Here is a 7,321-nt window from a genome sequence, read left to right as displayed (position 1 = left end):
ATCATATTGTTCCTAATGGTATGTTTATATTAACTACAATAGTCCAGGTAGGTTACTTTGTTCCTAATGGTATGTTTATATTAACTACAATAGTCCAGGTAGGTTACTTTGTTCCTAATGGTATGTTTATATTAACTACAATAGTCCAGGTAGGTTACTTTGTTCCTAATGGTATGTTTATATTAACTACAATAGTCCAGGTAGGTTACTTTGTTCCTAATGGTATGTTTATGTTGACTAGAGTAGTCCAGGTAAATCATATTGTTCCTAATGGTATGTTTATATTAACTACAATAGTCCAGGTAGGTTACTTTGTTCCTAATGGTATGTTTATATTAACTACAATAGTCCAGGTAGGTTACTTTGTTCCTAATGGTATGTTTATATTAACTACAATAGTCCAGGTAGGTTACTTTGTTCCTAATGGTATGTTTATATTAACTACAATAGTCCAGGTAGGTTACTTTGTTCCTAATGGTATGTTTATATTAACTACAATAGTCCAGGTAGGTTACTTTGTTCCTAATGGTATGTTTATGTTGACTAGAGTAGTCCAGGTAAATCATATTGTTCCTAATGGTATGTTTATATTAACTACAATAGTCCAGGTAGGTTACTTTGTTCCTAATGGTATGTTTATGTTGACTAGAGTAGTCCGGGTAAATTATATTGTTCCTAATGGTATGTTTATATTAACTACAATAGTCCAGGTAGGTTACTTTGTTCCTAATGGTATGTTTATATTAACTACAATAGTCCAGGTAGGTTACTTTGTTCCTAATGGTATGTTTATATTAACTACAATAGTACAGGTAGGTTACTTTGTTCCTAATGGTATGTTTATGTTGACTAGAGTAGTCCAGGTAAATCATATTGTTCCTAATGGTATGTTTATATTAACTACAATAGTCCAGGTAGGTTACTTTGTTCCTAATGGTATGTTTATGTTGACTAGAGTAGTCCGGGTAAATTATATTGTTCCTAATGGTATGTTTATATTAACTACAATAGTCCAGGTAGGTTACTTTGTTCCTAATGGTATGTTTATATTAACTACAATAGTCCAGGTAGGTTACTTTGTTCCTAATGGTATGTTTATATTGACTAGAGTAGTCCAGGTAAATCATATTGTTCCTAATGGTATGTTTATATTAACTACAATAGTCCAGGTAGGTTACTTTGTTCCTAATGGTATGTTTATGTTGACTAGAGTAGTCCAGGTAAATCATATTGTTCCTAATGGTATGTTTATATTAACTACAATAGTCCAGGTAGGTTACTTTGTTCCTAATGGTATGTTTATATTAACTACAATAGTCCAGGTAGGTTACTTTGTTCCTAATGGTATGTTTATATTAACTACAATAGTCCAGGTAGGTTACTTTGTTCCTAATGGTATGTTTATGTTGACTAGAGTAGTCCAGGTAAATCATATTGTTCCTAATGGTATGTTTATATTAACTACAATAGTCCAGGTAGGTTACTTTGTTCCTAATGGTATGTTTATATTAACTACAATAGTCCAGGTAGGTTACTTTGTTCCTAATGGTATGTTTATATTAACTACAATAGTCCAGGTAGGTTACTTTGTTCCTAATGGTATGTTTATGTTGACTAGAGTAGTCCAGGTAAATTATATTGTTCCTAATGGTATGTTTATATTAACTACAATAGTCCAGGTAGGTTACTTTGTTCCTAATGGTATGTTTATATTAACTACAATAGTCCAGGTAGGTTACTTTGTTCCTAATGGTATGTTTATATTAACTACAATAGTCCAGGTAGGTTACTTTGTTCCTAATGGTATGTTTATATTAACTACAATAGTCCAGGTAGGTTACTTTGTTCCTAATGGTATGTTTATGTTGACTAGAGTAGTCCAGGTAAATCATATTGTTCCTAATGGTATGTTTATATTAACTACAATAGTCCAGGTAGGTTACTTTGTTCCTAATGGTATGTTTATGTTGACTAGAGTAGTCCAGGTAAATCATATTGTTCCTAATGGTATGTTTATATTAACTACAATAGTCCAGGTAGGTTACTTTGTTCCTAATGGTATGTTTATATTAACTACAATAGTCCAGGTAGGTTACTTTGTTCCTAATGGTATGTTTATATTAACTACAATAGTCCAGGTAGGTTACTTTGTTCCTAATGGTATGTTTATATTAACTACAATAGTCCAGGTAGGTTACTTTGTTCCTAATGGTATGTTTATATTAACTACAATAGTCCAGGTAGGTTACTTTGTTCCTAATGGTATGTTTATGTTGACTAGAGTAGTCCAGGTAAATCATATTGTTCCTAATGGTATGTTTATATTAACTACAATAGTCCAGGTAGGTTACTTTGTTCCTAATGGTATGTTTATATTAACTACAATAGTCCAGGTAGGTTACTTTGTTCCTAATGGTATGTTTATATTAACTACAATAGTCCAGGTAGGTTACTTTGTTCCTAATGGTATGTTTATGTTGACTAGAGTAGTCCAGGTAAATCATATTGTTCCTAATGGTATGTTTATATTAACTACAATAGTCCAGGTAGGTTACTTTGTTCCTAATGGTATGTTTATATTAACTACAATAATCCAGGTAAAATACTTTGTTCCTAATGGTATGTTTATATTAACTACAATAGTCCAGGTAGGTTACTTTGTTCCTAATGGTATGTTTATATTAACTACAATAGTCCAGGTAGGTTACTTTGTTCCTAATGGTATGTTTATGTTGACTAGAGTAGTCCAGGTAAATCATATTGTTCCTAATGGTATGTTTATATTAACTACAATAGTCCAGGTAGGTTACTTTGTTCCTAATGGTATGTTTATGTTGACTAGAGTAGTCCAGGTAAATCATATTGTTCCTAATGGTATGTTTATATTAACTACAATAGTCCAGGTAGGTTACTTTGTTCCTAATGGTATGTTTATGTTGACTACAGTAGTCCAGGTAAATCATATTGTTCCTAATGGTATGTTTATATTAACTACAATAGTCCAGGTAGGTTACTTTGTTCCTAATGGTATGTTTATATTAACTACAATAGTCCAGGTAGGTTACTTTGTTCCTAATGGTATGTTTATGTTGACTAGAGTAGTCCAGGTAAATCATATTGTTCCTAATGGTATGTTTATATTAACTACAATAGTCCAGGTAGGTTACTTTGTTCCTAATGGTATGTTTATGTTGACTAGAGTAGTCCAGGTAAATCATATTGTTCCTAATGGTATGTTTATATTAACTACAATAGTCCAGGTAGGTTACTTTGTTCCTAATGGTATGTTTATGTTGACTAGAATTGTCCAGGTAAATCATATTGTTCCTAATGGTATGTTTATATTAACTACAATAGTCCAGGTAGGTTACTTTGTTCCTAATGGTATGTTTATATTAACTACAATAGTCCAGGTAGGTTACTTTGTTCCTAATGGTATGTTTATATTAACTACAATAGTCCAGGTAGGTTACTTTGTTCCTAATGGTATGTTTATGTTGACTAGAGTAGTCCAGGTAAATCATATTGTTCCTAATGGTATGTTTATATTAACTACAATAGTCCAGGTAGGTTACTTTGTTCCTAATGGTATGTTTATATTGACTAGAGTAGTCCGGGTAAATTATATTGTTCCTAATGGTATGTTTATATTAACTACAATAGTCCAGGTAGGTTACTTTGTTCCTAATGGTATGTTTATATTAACTACAATAGTCCAGGTAGGTTACTTTGTTCCTAATGGTATGTTTATGTTGACTAGAGTAGTCCGGGTAAATCATATTGTTCCTAATGGTATGTTTATATTAACTACAATAGTCCAGGTAGGTTACTTTGTTCCTAATGGTATGTTTATATTAACTACAGTAGTCCAGGTAAATCATATTGTTCCTAATGGTATGTTTATATTAACTACAATAGTCCAGGTAGGTTACTTTGTTCCTAATGGTATGTTTATATTCACTACAGTAGTCCAGGTAAATCATATTGTTCCTAATGGTATGTTTATATTAACTACAATAGTCCAGGTAGGTTACTTTGTTCCTAATGGTATGTTTATGTTGACTAGAGTAGTCCAGGTAAATCATATTGTTCCTAATGGTATGTTTATATTAACTACAATAGTCCAGGTAGGTTACTTTGTTCCTAATGGTATGTTTATATTAACTACAATAGTCCAGGTAGGTTACTTTGTTCCTAATGGTATGTTTATATTAACTACAATAGTCCAGGTAGGTTACTTTGTTCCTAATGGTATGTTTATGTTGACTAGAGTAGTCCAGGTAAATCATATTGTTCCTAATGGTATGTTTATATTAACTACAATAGTCCAGGTAGGTTACTTTGTTCCTAATGGTATGTTTATATTAACTACAATAGTCCAGGTAGGTTACTTTGTTCCTAATGGTATGTTTATGTTGACTAGAGTAGTCCAGGTAAATCATATTGTTCCTAATGGTATGTTTATATTAACTACAATAGTCCAGGTAGGTTACTTTGTTCCTAATGGTATGTTTATGTTGACTAGAGTAGTCCAGGTAAATCATATTGTTCCTAATGGTATGTTTATATTAACTACAATAGTCCAGGTAGGTTACTTTGTTCCTAATGGTATGTTTATATTAACTACAGTAGTCCAGGTAGGTTACTTTGTTCCTAATGGTATGTTTATGTTGACTAGAGTAGTCCGGGTAAATCATATTGTTCCTAATGGTATGTTTATATTAACTACAATAGTCCAGGTAGGTTACTTTGTTCCTAATGGTATGTTTATATTAACTACAATAGTCCAGGTAGGTTACTTTGTTCCTAATGGTATGTTTATATTAACTACAATAGTCCAGGTAGGTTACTTTGTTCCTAATGGTATGTTTATATTAACTACAATAGTCCAGGTAGGTTACTTTGTTCCTAATGGTATGTTTATATTAACTACAATAGTCCAGGTAGGTTACTTTGTTCCTAATGGTATGTTTATGTTGACTAGAGTAGTCCAGGTAAATCATATTGTTCCTAATGGTATGTTTATATTAACTACAATAGTCCAGGTAGGTTACTTTGTTCCTAATGGTATGTTTATGTTGACTAGAGTAGTCCAGGTAAATAATATTGTTCCTAATGGTATGTTTATATTAACTACAATAGTCCAGGTAGGTTACTTTGTTCCTAATGGTATGTTTATATTAACTACAATAGTCCAGGTAGGTTACTTTGTTCCTAATGGTATGTTTATATTAACTACAATAGTCCAGGTAGGTTACTTTGTTCCTAATGGTATGTTTATGTTGACTAGAGTAGTCCAGGTAAATCATATTGTTCCTAATGGTATGTTTATATTAACTACAATAGTCCAGGTAGGTTACTTTGTTCCTAATGGTATGTTTATGTTGACTAGAGTAGTCCGGGTAAATCATATTGTTCCTAATGGTATGTTTATATTAACTACAATAGTCCAGGTAGGTTACTTTGTTCCTAATGGTATGTTTATATTAACTACAATAGTCCAGGTAGGTTATTTTGTTCCTAATGGTATGTTTATATTAACTACAATAGTCCAGGTAGGTTACTTTGTTCCTAATGGTATGTTTATATTAACTACAATAGTCCAGGTAGGTTACTTTGTTCCTAATGGTATGTTTATGTTGACTAGAGTAGTCCAGGTAAATCATATTGTTCCTAATGGTATGTTTATATTAACTACAATAGTCCAGGTAGGTTACTTTGTTCCTAATGGTATGTTTATATTAACTACAATAGTCCAGGTAGGTTACTTTGTTCCTAATGGTATGTTTATATTAACTACAATAGTCCAGGTAGGTTACTTTGTTCCTAATGGTATGTTTATGTTGACTAGAGTAGTCCAGGTAAATCATATTGTTCCTAATGGTATGTTTATATTAACTACAATAGTCCAGGTAGGTTACTTTGTTCCTAATGGTATGTTTATATTAACTACAATAGTCCAGGTAGGTTACTTTGTTCCTAATGGTATGTTTATATTAACTACAGTAGTCCAGGTAGGTTACTTTGTTCCTAATGGTATGTTTATGTTGACTAGAGTAGTCCAGGTAAATCATATTGTTCCTAATGGTATGTTTATATTAACTACAATAGTCCAGGTAGGTTACTTTGTTCCTAATGGTATGTTTATATTAACTACAATAGTCCAGGTAGGTTACTTTTGTTCCTAATGGTATGTTTATATTAACTACAATAGTCCAGGTAGGTTACTTTGTTCCTAATGGTATGTTTATGTTGACTAGAGTAGTCCAGGTAAATCATATTGTTCCTAATGGTATGTTTATATTAACTACAATAGTCCAGGTAGGTTACTTTGTTCCTAATGGTATGTTTATGTTGACTAGAGTAGTCCGGGTAAATCATATTGTTCCTAATGGTATGTTTATATTAACTACAATAGTCCAGGTAGGTTACTTTGTTCCTAATGGTATGTTTATATTAACTACAGTAGTCCAGGTAGGTTACTTTGTTCCTAATGGTATGTTTATATTAACTACAGTAGTCCAGGTAAATTACTTTGTTCCTAATGGTATGTTTATATTAACTACAATAGTCCAGGTAGGTTACTTTGTTCCTAATGGTATGTTTATATTAACTACAATAGTCCAGGTAGGTTACTTTGTTCCTAATGGTATGTTTATGTTGACTAGAATTGTCCAGGTAAATCATATTGTTCCTAATGGTATGTTTATATTAACTACAATAGTCCAGGTAGGTTACTTTGTTCCTAATGGTATGTTTATATTAACTACAATAGTCCAGGTAGGTTACTTTGTTCCTAATGGTATGTTTATATTAACTACAATAGTCCAGGTAGGTTACTTTGTTCCTAATGGTATGTTTATGTTGACTAGAGTAGTCCAGGTAAATCATATTGTTCCTAATGGTATGTTTATATTAACTACAATAGTCCAGGTAGGTTACTTTGTTCCTAATGGTATGTTTATATTAACTACAATAGTCCAGGTAGGTTACTTTGTTCCTAATGGTATGTTTATATTAACTACAATAGTCCAGGTAGGTTACTTTGTTCCTAATGGTATGTTTATATTAACTACAATAGTCCAGGTAAATTACTTTGTTCCTAATGGTATGTTTATGTTGACTAGAGTAGTCCGGGTAAATCATATTGTTCCTAATGGTATGTTTATATTAACTACAATAGTCCAGGTAGGTTACTTTGTTCCTAATGGTATGTTTATGTTGACTAGAGTAGTCCAGGTAAATCATATTGTTCCTAATGGTATGTTTATATTAACTACAATAGTCCAGGTAGGTTACTTTGTTCCTAATGGTATGTTTA

This window comes from Tachypleus tridentatus, chromosome 2 (assembly GCF_004210375.1).
Source record: "Tachypleus tridentatus isolate NWPU-2018 chromosome 2, ASM421037v1, whole genome shotgun sequence".
NCBI lineage: Eukaryota > Metazoa > Arthropoda > Merostomata > Xiphosura > Limulidae > Tachypleus > Tachypleus tridentatus.
Note: the sequence above shows the minus strand (reverse complement) of the source record.